Genomic DNA, 22,094 nt, shown 5'->3' with positions numbered 1-22,094 from the left:
TTATAGTCTTTTAAAGTCAGCCTACCAACAGGACACTTGGCTTATAAGTAGTCCTCACACATACAGGGTCCACAGATCTCAGGTTGAAAATTGCTGACCTAGGTCTACATTTTCCCCTGTGCTTTATGGAATATTATTTGTCAGTCTGGTTTTATTTCGGATGCCCCACCTGGTAGATATTCTGTTGTATCAGTGACCTTGCTGTCATTCCATAATGTAAAAAAAAAATAAAAATGCAGCACTTAAAATTACATCTGAAGCAGCCACCTGCTGATTAATGCCAGATACATAGTTCACAGAAACACCAGAAAGTCCAGCTGCTAAGAACTGTGTAGGATTTAATCACATCATTGTCATTAAAGGGAATTTTATAGCTTTGTCTAGCGTGAGTCTTCCTTACCCTTCCCCTCTATTTAAAAAAAAAAAGGGGGAAGAAGCGAGTTATCTAAAATGCACCCGTACTAAGCAGACTTACCAACCAGTAAAAAATGCAAGAGTGTCAGTGCGGAAGTGACCAGAGGATACTAAAAGTCACAAAAAATAGAATGGCAGGAATCATTACATACCCAAAAAATCGTGACTGAAAAATAGCATTAAAAGCTACGTTGACGTTTTTTTTCAGAAACCTGCTTCAGTAGCTAGGTGATAGGAGGTGAGATCATGTCACAGAAATAGCCTCAGTTTAATTTCCTCACTCTTATCTTGCCTGTGATGTCGAATGAATGAGGTGGGAGGGAAAAAACTATCAGAGTTTGGCTGATAATGTAAAATAGTCTTATTACACGCCCAGTAGCAGCACATGAGGTGGGCAGTCTCCATCCAAGTTATCTACAGATTGCTGTCCCGGATGGACTTACTGGGAGCATGTTCCTGCTTTGGCGTTCACATGGCATGACACACTGCTGCTTTGGGGTTAAATAACCTATTGTGCTTGGTGCATTAGAACAGCAGCTGGGTTTTTCAAGATGTAAGAGATGCAAAATGCATGTCAGCTGGCTTGTGTTGATTCATGCTCTAAGGATAATGGTCCTTAAGGTTGTCTCGCTGAAGTGAGAAGTGATGAAATTTCAGTTGAATTATGGGCTGCTTGGGACTGTCTTAAACAATCAGCTACAGCGTGCAATAGCCTGTTTTGTAATGTTACATATCTGTTCCTGCCTCTCAATAAGAAAAAAAGGGGGTGTAGGTTAAGCTGAAAGAACCGCAGAATATCTTTTATAAATCTGACTCCTGAGATGTCAAAGTCCAGCCTGCAGGAATTCTTAGCTTTACAAATTCTGCAAACGTGCCCATGCCAAGTGTGAAATCTGACTTGCTCTCTCAAGGGAGCTTATGTCTTGAGGCACCAGCAAGTGAACCAGCTGAAGCACAAGCGAACACAATTTAGAGACTGGAATTGCACAGAAAGGCAACTTACTCCTGTTACCCATATAAGGCTCATTTCCTCCAGCTCCTAGGCTGTGACCTACTCTGGTGTATTTGCTTTCAGATTGCTGTCAATAAGCAGGGCCAGATCATTTATAAGTCTCAGAAAGGTATTTTGGAACAGAAACATCTCAGTTCTAACCAGAGTGTTGCCAGTGATGGAGTGATTTTGGGGAGGCTTTGTCTTTTCCCCAGAATGGAAGAGTTTCTTGGAGAGTTATGAGTGGCCAAGAGATTGATTAGGCAGTAATAGCAGTGCTTGATGCTGTGTAAAAGTGGGAGCTGGATCTCAAGTCTAATTCATACTGGTCTCAATCCATTACAGTGCTGTGGGGAGCTGGCAAAATCTTCCTCGATTGAATCACTGGACTCGAGATGAGGATTTGCCACATGCCCATATTCTCCTCAGTCCTTTTGTCAATCACTGGCACTTCCCATTACTTCTCTGCTGCTCGGCAAAGCTGACAGCGTGCCCTGACCGTGTGCGCTTCCTTTGTCTTTTACTGTTGGTATTTTTCAAGGTCAAGATGCTTGCATGTATATGGAGAGTCATTTCATATACTCAGGTGTGTCTCTGTGTGTAAGATTGAGTTAATAAAAAATACCAGCTCTCCTATGTATGTGTACCAGCTTATTGCATGTTTCTGTTCACATTGACCGAAGCAGGAGGAGTCTGTTCCTTAACAAGAATTAAACAGATGCTACTCTGCCCATCCTGCTGGAAATGAAATGGTCTTTGCAGATTGGTACCAGCTGTTTCATTATCACTGCTCTTTTTACCAAGTTTTCATTTTAACAGAATATTGTTTGTTGTATTTGGGGAAAAGTTCCTGCCTCGATAATTGGTGCGTTGTAGTCCTGCAAAGCGGTATTGTGGTGGGTGGGTGCCGTGGATGGTGAGATGGATTTATTGGTGACTCGTTAAAGGAGATACAAAGAAGAATAAAACATGATCACTAGGTGGTTTATAGACACAGGATTTCCCCCCCTCATCCCTTCAGCTCAACTGTCTCCCATCCGGCATTCCAAGCTTTCAGGAGCCGAGCACCACATCTGTTCTTGCTGTGCCTTGTCAAAGGTGACTGAGTTTCTGCAGGATGGTGAGACTGGGGGAGAAATAGCTGTTCTCTAGCCACTTACAGGTTATGTGACTTCTTCAGCTGTGTAGTTGGAAAAGCATTGTGTTTGGAGTTAACTTGGAAAACTCTGCGCTTGTGCCTGTGTGTAAGGTTTAATAGTTCATCAGGTATGTACAGTTTAGCAAAAACAGGGGAACTTGCACTGCCAACTTACCATCCCTACAGGCAAGTCCTTTCTGGAGGGCTCTTCTTAAATTTCTTTTCTTTCTTTGGAGGGGAGCAGTGGGATGGAAAAGGAGAAACATGAACCCGTTCATTTTCTTCTGGCAAACTCTTACCCCCGTTAGAAGTTGCATATTACTTTGTCTTACTTGGTAAAGTTCAGCGAGACAGTTATTTGTGTGGAATAACGAAAGGGCAGGAAATCCAGTGTCTAGAAGTATGGGCATGACAAGTCATTACAGATTAAGCCTTTTGGCTGCAGCTGTCTGATTGCTGCTGCGCTCTCCTTGACACGATGTTTGCCTGCCTGCTGGAGTTCTTATCACCCTTCTTTGTTATAAAAGATGCTGATTCTGTTTGAAATTTGTCTTCTTTACTGCTGCCCCTATCACCCAGCAGTGATAATAGGGACAAGTGGAAATAGGGCTGCATATTTGACTGACACGCTAGAATAGGGATTACTAAAAATATAAATTTCTCCTGCAGTATTTGATGCAGTGCTAGCGCTTTGTTAACTTCTGCAAAGCCAAATATTGTGCTCAACCTCTGCTTTCGGTAACTGGACAACAGTTTCTTAAATATTTTCCTTAGAGTACTGTGCAGTGCTGCATATCACATGTCTAATTTGAAGTTACAATAACTGCTTTCATGGTGCTTCTATGGAAGACTGACCAAGGGAATTTGCATATTAAGTAGTCAGATTTGTTGCTCACAATTGGACTAATACAGTAGGGCTATGCACGGCTTGCACGGGGTGGGGGGGTTAAACAAGCATCTTATGACTGAGCAGTTAATAGCATTTGGTGCCTACCCCTTGTATTGGAGCATACAAAGAATCTCCCACTTCCAGATTGCATTTTGGTTATTTTAGCTGTTGGTTGCAAGCTGTGATGGTGCATGCCTGCACGCAGCACCTTTCTGGGGTTTCATTGACATCTAAAGGAGGTAGATCTAGACTTCAGGTAGCTCTTGCTGTTTTGTAATGCAACCCTGAAATACGGTGCTGGACGTGTTTTTGCAAAAGTAATATTAAATCAGAGCTGGCATTAGCTGTTAGGTCTTACTGTGGCTTTTTTTTTTTTGATGGAATAATAAGAAAAGCTTAGCATGGCTCTTACAACTTGCTCTAAATCTCTCATGATCTCCACAAGAGTATGTGTGGTTTTTATCAGGGCTTTGAATAAAAGTAGCCTTTAATGACTTGGTTTCCTAAGGGCTGGGCACCCACAGCCTCCTTGAGATTATTAGGGTCTGTGGATCTTGTGCTGAGAACACCTGATAAGTTAGTCCCAAGTATTTTTCTACTGGAATATCACTTTGATGGTATGACACTTTTCATTTGTAAACTAATAGACTTTGTTTTATTTCTCAGGTGATAATAAGTAACTCCTAGAAAATGAAATAAGGTGTTATTTTTACTGTTAATAAGGGCTGACGAACACAGCTGTTCAGTTTCCTTTTTGGCATTGTTCCTCCATGTAATTGTTTGTTTGGTTTCTAGATGAAGTGATTTGTTTTAATTTCTCTATTTGGGATTTCAGTGTTGAAAGCAGCAACATCCTCCTTCACTGAATATTAAATATGATAAATTGAACACCCATTGTGCTTTAGAGATTTTTGATAAATGGAAAATATTATTAGTTGCCTGTTTGAATAAACTCTAAAAAGCAGCGATCCACTCTTGTTGCAGCAGGTAATATGATAGCTATTATTTTTCATGTGAATGTTGAATAATATAATTCATGAGTCACAAATTATAGTTGAAGCCAGAAGTAAAGATTTGCCTTATAGTTAAGTCTTGCCAATTCCTGCAAGTCTTCTTGCAGGTAAAAAGGATGAAGTTGGCCCCAGCTGATCTGGTTACCCAGCTCCTGAAAAAAAGAAAGAAAATAAATATCTGAAAAACTTCAGACCAGATGACCATGTTTGAGAAATGAATACGACTGCTCCTTTGCTGTTTTATGAGCAACAAAGGACTCTGATGCTCATAGGGTTTGATGTAAAAAGCGCTTTCACCCTGTCTTGCACAGAAACGCTGTGCATAAAAGTCAGTTATGTTTTTAGGCAGTTGTTTCCAATTTGCTACCTCTGCTTCACTGCCTTAAAATTCAGACTCCTTTGATGCAAATACTTCAGGGTTTGGGTTTTTTTTTTTCCCTCTTAGTCCTTAATTCCCCCCCCCAATTGCTTATGCCTGCTACAGGAAAGTACCTTGTGCTGGCCAGTAGGTGCTTCATGATCCTCCAAATTCTTTCTTGCCAGATTCAAAATGACTTTTTGAGCGTGACTGGTGCAATATGTCCATCTTCCCCTGCAGAGAGGCCAGATCCCAGTGCGTCTGCAGCTGTGCAGCATGGCTTTCCCAAGTAATGCATGCTCTGAAAGAAAATGCAGGAAAGGCTTGGTTTTCCTTCCCATGGGGTGTTCCCCGAGAAGAGGCGCAGCTGGGTGTACAGCTGCGAGCTTTCCCTTCCCAGAGCTGGTGCATCCCTGTCTCTGGAAGGGAAGAGTATTTCTATGGGGCAGTTCTGCCACCCAGCAGCCAGGACGAAGCAGGGAAGTCTGCGTGTGGCATCTCTTGGGCGCATAGTGCCTAAGTGGCAGCTTAAAGGCAGGAGCCATTTGTTCACCTTCATCTTTCCTACATGCAGGTGCTTCGGTTGAAGTTGGTGGAGGTTTGTGGGTTTTATTATTCTTCCACCTGGAAGCTCTGTAGGACTCTTCTTTCTTTTGCAAAAGTCACGATTTGAAATTGAGCCTTTCTAAATCTTCCTAATTCTAGTTTTAAAAGCTGCTCCACTTAGAGAGCTGTAGTCATCATGATTGTAGTAAAAATAGAGTAAGCAGGCGGATGAGTTGGTCCTCAGGGATGTCTTGCCAGTTTGGGATGCTGAATTTCAACATGCGGAAAGGTGCTGACCTTGGGTAGATGCCAGGGCGATGCAAGTGTTGCATGCGTACGGTGGGCTTTGAGAGGCATCTGCTTGCTTTGTTTACTGAAAACCTATGGGCTCTGTTTGCTCACAGCGATGCTAAGCCTTTGGCGTTTGTATTGTAACTTGGCAGGGCTGGCGAATCTGCATGTCGGGAGTGAGCACGAAGGGCACATCGGATCCGCTCGCTGGGGAAGCGCCTGTGCCATGGCTGCTGGCCCCACTGGTGGGGGGCTGGTGCCTGGCATCGCTCGGCATGGGAGGCTCAATTACCCGAAATCAGAAGGGAAAGGCTATGAAGTGACCTGTTCTGTGAAGCAGGTGGAGTACAAGGAAGAATAAAAAAGCTGAAGTCAGTAACCTGGTTTCTGGCTGTTGAATGAAACACTTTACTTGCACTCTTGAGGTTTTCAGTTACAGCTTAATCTGCTGCCTCTATGTTGTCTGGCTGAAATCTAGGATTTGAAGAAAGAAGTGTTACACTACTTGGGAAGCAAAAGAGTGCAGGTTTTGGTTTGTTTTTTGTTTGTTTGGGTTTTTTGTTTGATTTTGGTTGGTTTTTTGTTTTGAAAAAAAAAAACCCAACCCTTTTTGCTCATATTGTGATTGTGTTTCCAGTGGGGAAAAGTGCAAAATCTGATGCAGTGTTTCCTACTGAGTTACCAGTATCAGTCGAAGAGTGGCGCATCCAAAAGCAGCATCAGTGCTTGTTGGACTGTTTGTACAGTTCATGGAAAACACCTATAGCATAGTATGTAACTTGATATTTTACTGTCTTGAACTGTGTGCAGTAAAATATGCAGGACATGTAATGTGGTTTATTTAAGGTTCAGCTGGAACCTGAATTTTGCATTTGCTGCCTTCTGCTGACCCTGGGCTGATCTCGCAGCTATTAGCCAGGTAGTAGCTTTGTCTCCTGGCACACTCAGATTAGGTTTGTGCAATGAGAGGTGGACAAAAGATGGGGCGGCACAAACTGCGTAAAGGGTTTATGTTATGTTTCCCACCTTTGAAGTAAATTAAAAGCTATGTCTTAAATGCTGAATGGGGCTGGAATTTCTTAGGCTACCTTAAATATTTAAAGTGACATGAGTAGCCTGTCATCCTGAGACTTCACAGTACTGAGAGATGGAGGGGCACTGCGGGTTCTGCAGGTAATAGATGCATGACCAGTTAATACATGCTATCAATTTGCAGGAGCTGTTCTATATCCAGTTGACCTATTAGGGCCTAATGTAAAGCATTTGAAAATTGTACTTCATAAAGTAGAAATACTGGTGAGGATAGGGATCCTTGCTGCTGTGCTTGCGTATTAGATCACTTTAACAGCCCCTCCCTTCATCCTTTTCTCAATGTCCTTTTCTCTTCCCATCTCTCCCCCTCCTTAGTGAACATGATTTAAAAGGAAAAATTCAAAGCCCTGCTTGAAAGCCATTTGTGGGAGGAGATGGGCACAGTTCTGAAGAAATGATTCTTCACTTCTGTAGAAACTCAGATGTGCTGAAGAATTTTTTTATATATATATAGATGTATATATATAAAAAGACATCCTTGTGCTGAAGATTAGGTAGAAGGGAGGGGGTTTGGGGAGTTCTGATCTATCGTGTGGTTTTCCCATGTTCTCAAACATGAAAGAAAAGGCACTTTACAAATGGTAGTGAAGAGTGCTTCAGTAGTTTTCAGTGAGAACAGGTGCTGCCCAGGGGAAAAAGATTAGAGACTAAAATGTGAAAATGTATCATACAATGCTGTAGATTGCATGTTATCTTTGCACATGTTTAATAAGGAAAGATTACCCGTAAAACATATATATAGTCAATCTACCATTATTGACACTTTTCTATAAATAAATATTTTTCATAAAATGAAATTATAAACATTTTATAGTTCATAACAACTTACAGTTTATAATAATTAATAATAAATGTAGCAACTATAAATAATTCTCTTAGTTCAGACAACATATTGTGTAGGAAGGCATTTTTTACCTTTTCCCAGTTTGAGAACACTCTTAGGGCCTGAGATGGCATTGGGAACAGAGTACAGTAGTTTGAGGTTGGAAGCTTGTTACCTTTGTATTTTTAAAATTCAGTCATGGAGCTCAATTTCTGCTCTCACGCTGTGATCAAGGGCACTCTGGATTCATGAGAAGGATCTCTCGTGGCATTTACTTCGTCACTTTAGTGTTCCGTCACAGAACTATCATCTCCTGTGATTTCTTGTCTGTATGGGTAAATACAGTCTTTTTGTAAAAGAGTACCTTCAGAATAGCGGATAGTACCTGCAGCTGGCAAATGCCATTTTCTCCTGCCAATTTTTTTTGGCAACCTGCTGCTGCTTGAGCGCCTGAGCCTACTGTAGAGCATCAGCAATCACAGGATAATGGCTGGCTGCTGAAAAGGTAAATGGTTTAAGTAAAAATTGCTAATTCACACGCTTCATATGTACTGCATAAAGTATTTCTTGGCAAAGGTGTAGGGAAATGTTGCATATGTCATATATGCTCGACTTCTTAATGCCTTCAGAGTGTTTTCAGATGCATTTGTTTTAGCTTTGGTGCAAGTAAAAGCTGTGTACATCAAAATAATTTCTTTAATGCGGGATGCTTAGCTTTCAGTTGGACTCTCACCCGACAAACACTTCTGAACCTCTCTTGCGTGAATCATTGCATTGCATATATGTACCCCATGGGGGACAGGAAGGACCTGCTCTATGTGCAGGGCCATGCTGGAAGTTGCGGGGGGACACTCGATGTCTCTGAACATAGAAGCATGTTTTAGATGCTTTTTTTGGTGCAGGACTCTACTGCAGGTAAAAGTCTCGGTTCTACTAATTGCAGGCTCTGTTTGCTGCAAGCTTGTTAACACACGGACTGAAGGGAGGGTGAGAAGACATGGGCAGTAAGCAGTTTGGAAGTGTTAATGGGAAGCAAAGCATAGCATATGTGTTAAATAGTTTGGAAACCATAAACGTTATCTGAAGGTTGGACTAACAATTTCACTAACTCTTGCTGGATGTATTCGCAAGGAGGCTATATTTGGTGGCAGCAGTAGTTAAACATACGTTCAGATGAAGCTTAGCACTCGCAGTCCTTCACACCTCTAAGTAGCAGCATCCTTCGCTGTTCCCAGATTTGGTCTGGTTGCCTGTTCGGGATGTGATGCGAATGCCCTGCTTGGTGAGGGCGAGCAAATCTCTTCCTTTGCCTGTGCATTACGTACATTCAGTGCATGTAGTGAGCAAACCTGCTGAATGGGTGGTAGATTACAGGTCCCATCTGAGGGTTAGCACTTTGAGGGGCGAAGAAAGGGAAAGCTGTCAAATACCTATTTAAACTTTTTTTTTTGAAGAGTTGGAACTCACTTGTGAATTGCATGTTGATGACTTGGCTCAGTAAAATACATAACAGACTGATTTTTTTGTTAAATTTTTTTTTTTTTGCTATGTGCCTGCAGAAGTACATTAAAAGAACAAGGATTGCTATAAATACAAGCAATTATCAAATAAAAATATGTTCTGTAAAATGCTTATCAATATCCGATATTATACTAAGACAAGTTTAAATGCTAATTTGAGATAAGTTCTCTTACTCATTTGTGTGTTGGTTTTTCACATCCATAGATCTCTGTTGTATCTTTATCCAAATCTAAAACTAGTTCTGGTGCCAAAACAGCTTGAATTGCAACAGAAAACCACATGCGTATTGAAATCACATTGCTTGATTAAAGTCACATGCTTTAAATCAGTCACATATTGTATAGCCTCATGCCGATGTTACTTATAATGCAATGTCCCATCCCTGCCTTAACACAACCGAAACAAGCGCATTCATTGTATGTATCCAGGACACTCCAGCTGCTGCACTGATATTACAGCACAAAAATAGCTCCAAAAATACTACAAGCTCGGTTTTTGGCTTTAACTGAAACTCCTTCAAAATGGAACAAGAGGGAATAGACAATTTTAGTCTCCCCTCTGGGAGAAAAAAGGAGCAGCAGCAGCAGCATTGTCAGAACAAGCAAGCGTGGATATTGTGGTTTGGTATTGCAAGGCAATACCGGAATGAGTCCTTTAGGTGTAAAACAATCTAGTTCTTGAACTCTGGCTCATGGTAGAGACTTTATAAACCAGTGTGCTTTCTCTCAAAATGAGAAAAAACAATCCAGCATACAGAAAGATTATTTTCCTGTGAGTGTCTAAAATGAGTTTAACTGTATTTGGGGTATCTTTTTTCTTCTAAATGGCATGAACCCTTGGAAAACATACCAGGTTCTTCTCAACTGTGACAGAGCTGGCTGGGCTACCTACCGCTGACTTGGAGAGGTCATGATGTAAACAATGCTGTGTGTCCAGATACAGGTTTCCAAAAGCTTTTCTACCTTTTGTTTCTTACAGAGAGAAACACTACCAAAATATTCTTTTTAGAGTTAAAGGAAAATTCCAGCATTTTGTATACCTTGTGTATCTCCCATGGATTCTGTCATGCTGGTCTGTTCTTAAAATCACGTTTCTTTGTGGGAGATGCACTTACAGCTGGAATTGTGCTATTTCTGAGTACAAGTTGTAGTCTGGGTCTCTGTTGGGCTAGCTCATGAATACTGAATAAATTGAACCAAAGGAACAATACTGGCCCCAAAGAGTTTACAGTTTGATAACTGGCCCTTGCAGGTTTGCTGGAAGCAACTTCTGCATTTTCTGAACTGTCCTTACCCAGTTTTTTGGTCAAGTAAGCTTGACCAGAAGGGAGTTCTTGACTCCTAACCCTACTGTATTGCTGCTGGTTTTACCTTGCCTATTTAGCAGTAATTAATGCTCCGAGGTGCCCACGTTTTATAAGGTACCATCTCACTTCTGCATTGATTGGCTTCATAGTCCTTCACCCACCAAAGTCCAGTAAGGTGTTAGCAGAGGTGAGTCTTGAGATGTGTGTGCTTTGTCTGCCTGGGAAGTTTCACGCCCTTTCTAGCAGAATGGCTGGTCTGTTGTGCACCTAATTCTCCTAAATACTATTCTTCTAGTAATTAGGTTTAAGTTGGGGAGGAGGAGTAGTCATGGCTTGTGATTAAATTACCACTCTAGCTTTTTAGGCAGCTTGAAAGGTGAAATACTCCATTGGTTTTTGGAGTCAGTGCCCAGCAGCATGGAAAACATGGCAACCCCATTTGAAAAAAGAGGAATTTGGGTTCTTTGTTTATCTTTAACATAGCGGGTGTCACTTAGTGCTGCCAGTGGAGATTTCTAATGGTTTCTGACACAAGTCAGTTATGTAGAGACTGCTTACTAAACCAACTGGGAGTAGAAATTTGGTGGTGTATTAGTTGGTGAACCCTAAATGTACCCATCCCATTGATGGGGTCTAGCTAACTGCTTCACCCTGGAGTAGTGATTACACATGCAGAATGGGTGGGCTCTTTAACACTTCCCATTCCCAGCCTTCTTCCATCCCAGGACATGATCAGTCATGATCAGTTCCCAGGGAGCAACTTTTTCTCAAGAATTTGTAAGTAAACTTACTTAAAGCAGTGCTTACCACAGCTTCCTCAAAATACTACATTGGAAAATAAACAAGTCTTTCTTTTGCATTCTATATAATTGTTCACTTATGGAATTCCCTTTTTTTCTGGCTTTATCCATCCCAAAGACAACAGGTGTTTTATCTTAGGAATGCAAGTGCAATTTTTTTACTCCAGTTGTGTTCTTTCTGATGATTATATTCAGGGAGAATGGTATGCTGCAGGACTATGTAAGAAACAACATTAGCATTTTATCTTATTGTGGTGGGAAACTTATTACCAAGAGTTAATAATTTGCATTGAGCTCCACGTTAGTTAGGAAAATATTATAGATACTTGGGGGTGGGGGAGGAAGCATTTCCGTTCCTGCCAGTGTCCTACTTTGTTAACATCTCTTGGCAGGCTACATCCAGAGAGATGCTGAGAGCGCTGCTATCTGATAATCAAGCCTGTTAAAAAAAAACCCTATTTTATTTAGCAGTGACAATTCAGCTTAAAACAAGGTCGTGCAAAGTCCAAGATGGCAGTGCCAGCAAAGCCTTCTGTATTTCCTAGTTCAGTGCTGTGTCAAACAGAATATTCTGTCTTAGAAATTCTACCAGCTGATCTAATCTTGTCTTAAAACTCTTTCCAGGTTTGCCTACTCAAGTATGCTGTCGCTCTCTGATTGCTCTGCCTGCCAAATTTCCAAGCTGAATTCATCTTCCATTGATAAAGTGCACTTCTGGCTGTTCGGTGCAGTCACTCTTCCTTCTTTCACATGTCTCATTTCATTATTATAAATTAATATGAGGATTTTTTCCAGCTGAAGGAACTCTTGCCACGCAATTCAGATTTAGGTATCTGCACCATTTCTTCTCTTATTCTTCTTTTGAATCTTTTCAACTTTCACTTGTTTATGTTGAAGGTTAATAAATAAGGAACCCTTTTTCTCACAAAACAAGTATCAAGATATTTCAATGCAGATTATTATGTATTACAGTCAATTTTGGTGCTAAATGATGAGTCCCTATGAATGAGCTCTGTTCAGCTGGGGGAGCTGGGGTGAATGCTGCTGAGATGTGAACAATTTCTGGTGCATTTTTCTCATGCTCATCCTTAGCTTTTACACAGGTCAAAACATTAGGATTACACAGCTTTCTGTGGCCCGCCTGACCCCCCCCACGTGGCTAATACAGCCTGCTCTTTCAGTGGAAATAACAGTTGAGGCTGATTAACTGAGTAACAGGTACTTTATTGACCAGTCTTTAAATGTTCCTAAGACTAGCTTTTCCAAGCAGTGTGATTGCTGAAAATAGACATATTTCAAAGGCTTTCTTGGAGTGGCAGTTTGGATTGAGAGCTTGGAACGGTTTGGATCAGCTCTTGCTGTTGCAGGTGTAGGTATCTCACAAATTGGAAGACACAAGCTCTTCTGTGATAGCCAAGGGGAAAATGCTGTACTTCAGGGAGGGGAAATTATAGCTCTATCATTAAAATAGGGGTTGGTTCAGAATACTAGAGGTCAAACTTCCAGGTTTAGTATGAAGAGAACATGCAAAGAGGATTATTCTTCCTACTTGATTTTTTACAGCCCTCTCTAAGTAGTTGGTATTCATCTTGGACATACCCCAGCAAAGATTACTCTTCCCCCAGCAAAGGAATCTCTTGTTTCTTATTGCCTTTCTGATTATTATTTTTAATAGCCTCTGTTGCTAGTAGTGCCTAAATATTGCTGTAATGGAAGGGTCTTGAACACTGGCTGTAGTTCTATGAACCAAAGCTACAGCTTGAAAAGTAAACAGGAGAGAAACTACTGTTGGAAGAAATCACTGCCTAGGGCCTGGCCTGAGCTGAACAGAGCTGCTCGGTCTGCTCAAGTCCCAGCCGTATGCTTTCCATTCCGAGTTTTGATACAGGCTTTTAAAAGCAGGGAAACCTAAATACTTTCTTTGTGTATTTATTCTATTCGCTGGGGGATCTGAATGGCTTTCTTTCATGTTTACAATTTGATTGCTACTGTGATGGAGTCTGAAACGCAGCCCCAGTTCTGCAGGGTCTGGGGTTTGAGGCACCCTCGATCAGAGCTGCAGAAGTAGCACTTCATGGGCATGGTTTGCTCATTAAAGCACAGTAATTAGTACAGCGAGCTGGGTGAATCTGGAATGTGCTTGCATCCAGCCATTTTTGTGATTTTTTTCTTTTAACTGCTATAGCCAGCAATCAGCGTTTGGGGTTTGGGTTGTTTGGGTTTTTTTTCCCCTCAATGCTTTCAGAAGTCCCTCCACCTAAACAAAATAGTTATACCTGGACTGAAAAACCATTTTGTTTTCAAATGGCTGAAATAAGAATCTCTTTTTGCTAATGCATTCTCACTCATTACCAGTCAAAGTTCTCACCCTTTAAATTTGAAGCTAGGCTTATTTTCCCTTCAAGGGGAGAAGGAGTGAGAAGAGGGTCTGTCTAATACTGGGCAATTCTGCCTTAACTCAGAACCAAAGACTTTTCCTACAGAAACTTAACTCTCAAGTCCAGAATCAACATACTTATTTTAATCTGCTATTACAGCACTCATGTCTTAAGTTATGTGAAAAAGTAGGAAAAGTACATGTGTCCTGATGAACGATACTACTTTTGGTTATGAGTAGATGGTGACACTGGAGAATGTTCCTTTGAGCATTAGGGTGAGTACCTTTTTAGAAAAGACAAGCGTAGCCCATGGTCAAGACCTACTTCAGCTATTACTGGATGTGGAACAGCCGATATGGTTGCCAACATAATCATCGCACTGCCAGTTTTTAGCTTGCTCTGAGTTGTTGAGAATTAAATGCGTTTTCAATCAAATTACATTCCATAGTGATCCCTTCATTTGAAAGAAAGAGAAGTTACTTAAGGGATGTGCTGTTGTGTCTGTTGCAAACGCTGCCCTTCGGTACAGAACAAGCATCGCTCAATCGATTAATAGAGCTAAAAACTTACGTGCGCAGGGACTTTTGAAAGAGATCAAATGAATTTGCTAAAGGTGGAAAGGCTCTGGCTACTTTAATCTATCTTCATTTGAGCAATTTAAACGAAGAGGGCCATTTCCAGTGCCTACTCCAAGGTCATTCCATCTCACGGAAAGTAGCAGGCCCCTGCAGAGGGAGGTTCACAGCAGAAGCTGACATCTACACTCAGCATTGCTTGGAGGAGGCTGCCTTGTTTATGCTTCTAATTCGGGCACCTTTGGTTAAATGCTTGAAGTTGGATTGCATCAACAATCCTTGACCATAGACTACAATAGGTCTATTTTTTTCCCTGAGTACATCCACAGGGGGTTAAAATGGCCTTGAAAGGATGTAGTTTTAAGGCTACTTTGTTAAAGTGCTCCCGTTTAACAGCAGAGTTTTATTTTGCCTGGATATATGAGACATACAGATATATATATACAGGTTGCAACAAAGGCTTGCCTATTTTTCATTTTAGGTTAGGAAGATGGATGATAGCTTTATAATTATCTAAGCAATGTACTAGTGTCCTTAGGTATTATTACTTGTCTCTAACTCAGGGATGAATATGGTTTTCTTAACAAAAGGTGTACTTGAAAGGTAGGAGTTCCTTGTGGCTAAGAGGTTGGTATGTATAAAATAGCCAGACATGTGTGGTTTTCAAAAGGCAGTTTGCTCTTCTGAAGTTACCTGGGCATTGTTAGTAAACAGTACATAAAATATTGTAGATATGCTTTGTGCAATTTTAAAGAAATCCTGCTTGCAGATGGAAGTTAATAAAACTGAAGCATCACCTATTAGGAATAGTTTTAAAGGCTTTTTAATATCCAGCCTGTCCTGTAAACTATATCAGTATTAATCTGAACAACACTGAGAAGTAACTAACTTGTAGAACATGCCCAACTTGTCCTCTGCTAAAAAACCCCCAAACAAACAAAAAACCATCCCAAACCCTTGAATGCAGAGTTCATGTTTGCATCATCCCTGTGTGCTACTGGTTCCTGCCATCTCACATTGTGCACAAGGAGTGCACAAAAGAGGAAATTCTCTGTGTTTACCATCAAAAGGATTACTCAAAGGTAATTGTGCTAATTAATGATGTAATTATTAAACTATTGTTACTTATTAAATTATTTAACGCAACAGTGTAGGAAGTAAGTTCTTGGTCTGATTACAGAAGAATAGTTAGCGGATTTTTTTATTATTATTTTTTTTAATTCTTGGGTATGATTTGTTTCCCTTCCTTTGTAAGTATTGGAAAATAAATGGGAGCTTTGTTCAACCTGTGTGATGAACCCTCTGATTCTGCATGACGCTCGTTCTCTCCCTAAAATGTTTTGCCTTGGAGATTGCAGTTGAAAAGAAGTTTCAACTATGAAAACTCAACTCATGGTGTGTTTTAGCCTTTCTTCCAAGATCTGCATAATTAAATGTCCATGGAAACCAGAGGCAAGAGGATGGATATCACCCTGTCAGTGTAGAATAGCAGTCTAGAGAAGAGATGTGGCACCTTGTGGCACGGGAAACAAACTGCATACACCGTGAGATACGGACGGGGTGGAACATATGGATGGGTGGTGGGGAAATTATCCAACTTTGCTTTTACTCAGAAGAAGGTAGTCTTTATCCTGTTTCCATGCTCTCAGGTGATCATAATATGGAGCTTCTCTCTCTCTGAACTGCTCTCCTTTCAGGGTTTAGTTTTTGTTTTCCTTCTGTGTTTTGTAATCTCCAGCATCTTCAGCTGGAGAACAGAGCTGTCAGTCAATTGCTATAACCTGCTCCTGGGTCCCCATAGCTCCTGTAAGTAGCTGTTTTCATTTTATCACTTAATGCAGTCACTTAAGCAGATTCCAGTGTCTGCTTTAGATTCTGTGGCTCTTTTACACATTGTTTTAAGGCAAATTCCTATCCTTCACGTGGGGTGAAAATCAAATGTAGGGTTGGACGCACCAGAGTTTTTCGCAGGAGTTAATTTTCGAGCAGATAGTTCCAAATTCATTTTCAGTTGTTGTTTACCGTATGTTCTAACCTGGTGGGGATGTCAGGAGCAGTAGACTTTCTCAGTATCCCAAGACATCTACTGATCTTTCCATATCACTCTTGTCTGAGAAATCCAAGTGTTGCACCTTAGAGCCATTGATGCTGCTTGGCCTTTACACCCATTTGTAGACCTTCCAGCTGCTGAGCTTTCTCCATTCATGGGTGCTGGAGTTTCTTGGAGAATGATTGTCCAGAAGAACAGATAGGAGTTTAGTTTCAAAATTGCTTTTTTAAACATCTAACTTGCATCATCATTTTTCCTTAGCTGTTTTTTTCCCCACTTGTTTTAGATGACATGCTTTTGAACTCAAGACTGGAGTTTGCTTAGACTGTGAGCATGTGTACTTCCATGAATAAATTTTCAAGCTTATTAACTGGATTGTGGATCCAGAAAGTATTGACTATAGAAGAGAAGTAAATGAATGTTTTTGGTTTTCACTGGGATGTTAAGCCACCAGTCTATCAGACTTCTGCCCTGCAGAAGTTCAGTGTGCACAGTCAAATGTATGAACATTAAAATGGACCTAGTTCTTTTGGTACCTTGCTGTTTGGGAGCACCTGGAGGCTCAGTGATGTGATCAAGTAGCTTCTGTGGTCATACTGATTTGTTACTGTTGTGACGAATTGCTTTTTACTGATGGGAAACAAGCGACAGTAGGGGAGGAGGATGAGTCCTGCTAGTTAAAATATTTTAGCATGTAGAAGCCTTCTCTGTGGATGAAGAGCCTTTTGTGCTACGGGCAGCTGAAATGCAGAGGGGGGGTTGTTAGATTGGGGGTTTGGGGTTTTTTTTGTTGTTGTTTTTAATCAACCTGCTACAGAAATGAAGTCTCACCCTTGCAAGGCCTTGGGTATTTTTATGCTATGGCTGTAAACTTGCCAAAAAGATGGGCTCGGTGGTAGATGGAAAACCAGGTCGACATTCTGGGGAAGTCTTGAGTGATGCCGTAGTGTCATGACTTGTGCTGCGTGAACGTCAACAAGTGGGGTACTTGATTTTCTGCTCCTAAATCAATGGTGTGCTGGTGCTGTGTATGGCAGGACTGACTTGACAGCTGTTAAAGAAGACATTACCACCTATTGTTAAGAGCTGGTTGAGAGATGACTTTGCAGAAACAAGCTTGACATCTGAGGAGCATCAAGAATGCATTATCCTACTGTTACACATCTGTCCGCAGGTGCTTAGCATGGCTGTGTGCCTGCAGGTCTGCCTTGTTCAGCTTGCACTGGCAGATGCACAACTTGGAAATTACCGGGGTATAGTGCCTGGGAAAATGAATGGTAGGTTTTAGTTAGACACTAAGATAAAACACTTCCTAAATGGGAACCAAATTAAAAGCATCTAAAAATTGATACAGAAGTAATTTGTAATGAGTTTGAAATGGTCATTTTATAATAAAAAAACTACCTTGTAAAATAGAGCTTAGTAAAGCAGCAAGTATCATTCTAAGAAATACAATTTCTTAGATTAATTTTTTAAATGTTTGCTTATGCATCTTTCACCTGTTCCTTAAACTGAGCAATTGCCTTTCAGTTTTCCAGATGGTACCTGTGGAACGTAATATGGAACTGTAAAATTAAATCATTAAGATAATGTATGTTTGGTATGTGTGTCAGGTAAGATTCCTATTTTCAGCTTATACTGAGCTCTTAATTAACTGATGAGCTTAAGTAGCTGAGATACAGTAATAGTGCATTTAGTTAATTGGATAATGTGAAACTTTATCCCTGCCAATAACTGTGACACTGGAATAAATTCAAGACATGGTGTTAGATCCTGTAACTAAGCTAATTTAATCATTGGTCATTGTAAAAAGAGTTACCAAGTTGGAGGCTTTTTTGTTCACTCCCTTATAAAATTTGTGACTGCTGTGCGTGGCAGAAGTGACATGGCAAGCAATGCCATGGTCACCTAAGTATTCGTTAGGAACATTAAATTGGCCATCTGTCTTGTGCATTATACCTTTTATTATACAGACTGTGTTAAATTTCAAATTTTGGTGGAAGAATTTAATGCAACATAGCCTGGTGCAAATTAACACTGTGGTGAGATGGGATCTGAAAATTGTGCTGACTTCTCCAGCTCCTCCTAAGCAATTTTACTTTAGGGGAACCCGATGAATTTCTAGGATCTCTGTTGGTTTTAAGATTTTCCTACGTAGCACTGAGCCGTAGTGGTGACCTAAAAAGTTTTAAATTATGTTGAAACTAGTTCTGAATCTCTGTGGCGCTGGCAGAGCTTGTTTCTGTTGGGGCACTGAAGTGCCCCTGCTCTTCCTTTGCTGTCCTTCCCCCTGACCCAGTGAATGTGCTAGAGCTGCAGAATTCTGGGTTTACTTGTAATAAAGTAAATTCACTGGTGGCATCGTCCAGAAAGTCCTCTGAAGTTGCAGCATCATGTGTATACGCACTGCACGCGGGTCTGCTGAGGAGGGTGTGCTAGCTGGCTTTCAGCACACTTGCACCTAACCAGGGTGGAGCCAGCTGCACTGTTTAAAGAAAAATTAGCAGGTTAATATTTTTTATAATTCTGGCTGGATGAGAGATAAGGCTGCCTTTTGATTTTTTTTTTTTTTTTTTTAATGAAAACTGTGCTTATGTTGGAAGTACTCATGGTGCGTTAAATGCAGACCAGATGTACAGCAGATGTCCCTGTCTGTCACTTACCGAACTCGGAGAATTTGTGATGACCTTGTGTAGTCAGTCTGTGGCTGCGTGACAGAGGCTGGCGCTGGCCGCGCTGCTCCCATGGCTTAGGCCAACATAAAAGCAAAGCTTTGGTTTAAACGCCGCTGAGCCAGACCCTGATTTGTGCCTTGCTCAAAGAACTTGGCTGTTAGCGTGTGGAGAAGTACTTGCAGCACTTCCAACTGTAGATTTTTTTGATGGGAGGGATATCAGCCTCCAGTAAACATCTTTAAATCTTTCCTTAGCAGTTCGTATAGATGCTTATTTTGCAGTGGTCAGAGGGAGAACATTATCAAGGAGGAAGGGGGCTTCTAAGCCAGGACAATGGTCATTTGCAGCTGGGAACACTAGCTCTTGCCTTGTATTAAGTCTGTGCTAGCAGGTGAGGTTGGTCCGTGCTGGTGGTGTGGAGCAGCAGGCAGGTGCCTGTGTCATGGCAATACACTGGCATGGAGTTGACCCATTGGAGGAACTTGCTGCTTCACAGTTTTATCTGATATGTCTAAAGTTTCCCTCTTAACTGAATTGAGGGGAAGATACAAAAAGGTTTTAGTACTTTAAAATTCAAGTTGCTGAGTTGCATTCGTCCTCATAACAGGAGGCAGAAAGGACTGGGTTTTTGGTTGGGATTTTTTTAGGTAAGCTCTGTGCAGCTTCCCACTGCATTCCCACAACTGTTTCCAGCTCTGCTGTGCTGTGTACCATGCTTATTTTGTTTTGCATGTGAGAGGCTGTGTTGATGCCAAGCTTTCAGCTGCAATTGAGTTTTCACTTAAGCTATGCTCAGCAGAAGTCAAAAGAAGCATGTACTTTAGGCAACCTATCTCAAATAGAATATTTTTCATGTTGCTGACAGCTTCCTTAATGGTTCTTGTCACAGGTTTCCAGAAAGATAGTCTAGTTGTGCACTGTAGATGGTACAGATTAAAGGTCTTGGTGCTTGCATGCCATGATTTGGGAAAGGGTAAATCTTTACCCTGTTCTGCATCTAGCTGAAAACCTGTATCTACCAGAGGTAGGAGCAGTTTGAATTCTAGTGTAAACAGTGCTGACAGGTAATTGTGTTGATAATGCCTGTCCCTCAAAGCTGTTCCACCATAGCGCTGCTAGAACTTCACTGCAAGGCTGAAGCTAATGCTGAGCAGCCTGTATAACTACTGCTGTTCTTCCTACCAGCTGCAGAAGCAGAATTTGTGCCTCCAAGATTCCTCTGACAGGGTGCAACTGAAACAGATGGGCATCATCTGGCCTTTGCCCTGCCTGGCAGTGTTCCTGCTTCATCCATGGTCACCCCTTGACTGAGGCACTAAGGATTTGAGGTAGTGGTGACTCTACAGAGGTGTTCGCTCCCTTAGATGTTTTTATCTGTCGGGAGGAGAGGTATTGTATCATGAGCTTAATCGAGATGATCAAGAAATATTCTGTTTGTGCTTCCAGCGTGCAGCTGGGTGGGCAGGCAGAGCTCAGGAGTAACCACAAAGCTTTTGTAAACTAATAATAAAGCCATAGAATTATCACTAGGAAATTGCGCTGAGCTTTTGGTGGGAGACCAATGAGAAAAACTTCCTTTGAAAAATACTGTTTGAAATGTTGAGGCAAATAACAGTAGAGAACTTCACAGTCACTTTGTGTTATTGCTCTATCTGAGACCACTTATCCAGAGCATTTGTAACCATCGGGGTTCACCGTACTGCTCTTGCAGCTCTGGGAGCAGAGGAATTGTCCTCATAAAACCTGCAGGAACAGACATGAGGCTGAAGTTCACCTCTTGCCAGCTGGCTGTCGGCTGTGAATCGCACCTCACATTAGACAAAATACACTGATATGGTTTAAATTTCTGTGAAAGGCGACCTACGTTATCGCAGCATGTCCCAGCACAAAGCATGCATCAAGGCTGTTGGTAATCTGAATAGATCCTGTGCGTGTTGGGATGAGGTGGGATGTTTGGATCTGGTATATCATCAAGGAGTGGATCTCAAAGTTTGAAGGTTTTATTTGTCGCTGCAATACTGCTGGCTTCTTTGAAATGTGAGGGGTGATGAGCGGCCTGGAAATAGCAAGCTCTCTTGATTTTTTTTTCTGCGGTTCCTGTTGAAAATTATGGGAGAAATGGAAAATACAGTGTAATAGCTGGTAATTAGAGTCAATTTTCCTCTTTGTCCGGCACACTAATATGCCCTCATCCTCTCATGTGTTTTATATCTCATGCTGTGAAGCCTCTGGATTGACTCAGCAAAGATTTAGTGCCTTGTGTATGCAGAGAGGTAGGGAGGCATTGTGCATGTATGACTTGTCCAAAGCTGCCTGTAATTACCACTGTAACTTGCATTTTATTCACTACAGTTTCTTCTGTGCAATTAACTCCATTTGGAGGAAGGTGTTGGGTAAGAGTTGAGGAGACATCTGGAGAAACAGGGAAGGTGCATTCCCTGCTCCTGCTCTGAGCAATGCTTCACGACATCCCTAGTGCCAGCACAGGTGAGCAGCGTCCGGGGGACACAGTGCTGTTTGCCTGGTTGGCTTTGAGCGTAGCGGTGGCATGAGTGATTGATGGCACCCCCTTTCCCCAGAGGGACCACATGCATCATTTAGCACCAGCACATGTCATGTCTGGCAGGCAGCTTACGTAGGAGTGCAAGCCTGGCTTTGAGTGATGGTGATCAGTCTGCTGTCCCCTGCTGGTTCTTCCCCTTCTCCATCTGATTTTTTTTCTTCCCTTCTTCACCCCCTTTCAGGTGGGAGAAAGGGGAAATAAACCAACCAACCAGCCGCAGGGGCTGCTACTTGTGTGCAGATCCATCTTTACTAGGTTTGCTTCTCTAAAAAGCTTCACACCTCAAGTTTACTTCTTGTCTGGCTCAAAATTGCCTGGTTTGCCTACACCTTTATAACATGGATTTGAGTCTGTAACCTGGTGTTTTATTACACATCCGTTTAAAGACATAACTTGAATTTCTATCAGGAAATGTAGTTTTTCTTGTAGTGTTTGTTTTGCCCTCTTCAGTCTCCCTTCATGAAAAAGCCTAATACTTAGTTCAAGTATTGTCTGTCTGTCTATCTATCTATCTCTCTGTCTACACACAGCATTTGGAAAGCTCATGTCTTTCTCAGTCCCACAGGGTCCCCAGAAATGTTACACTGCTCTGAATACTCTCAGGACTATACTAATAGATATTTCCTTTAGTTTTCGTATGAAATCTTGGTGCTCCTTCATTTCCTTGTTAG

General features: G+C 41.5%; 1 protein-coding gene across 1 annotated transcript in view; it reads left to right on the top strand.

Annotated features, from left to right (window-relative positions):
• Positions 1-22,094, top strand: part of UBTD2 (ubiquitin domain containing 2) — a 55,886-nt gene that overhangs the window by 997 nt on the left and 32,795 nt on the right. The window lies entirely within an intron of this gene.

This window comes from Buteo buteo, chromosome 24 (assembly GCF_964188355.1).
Source record: "Buteo buteo chromosome 24, bButBut1.hap1.1, whole genome shotgun sequence".
Taxonomy (NCBI): Eukaryota; Metazoa; Chordata; class Aves; order Accipitriformes; family Accipitridae; genus Buteo; species Buteo buteo.
This window is presented reverse-complemented; position numbering and strand designations above follow the sequence as displayed.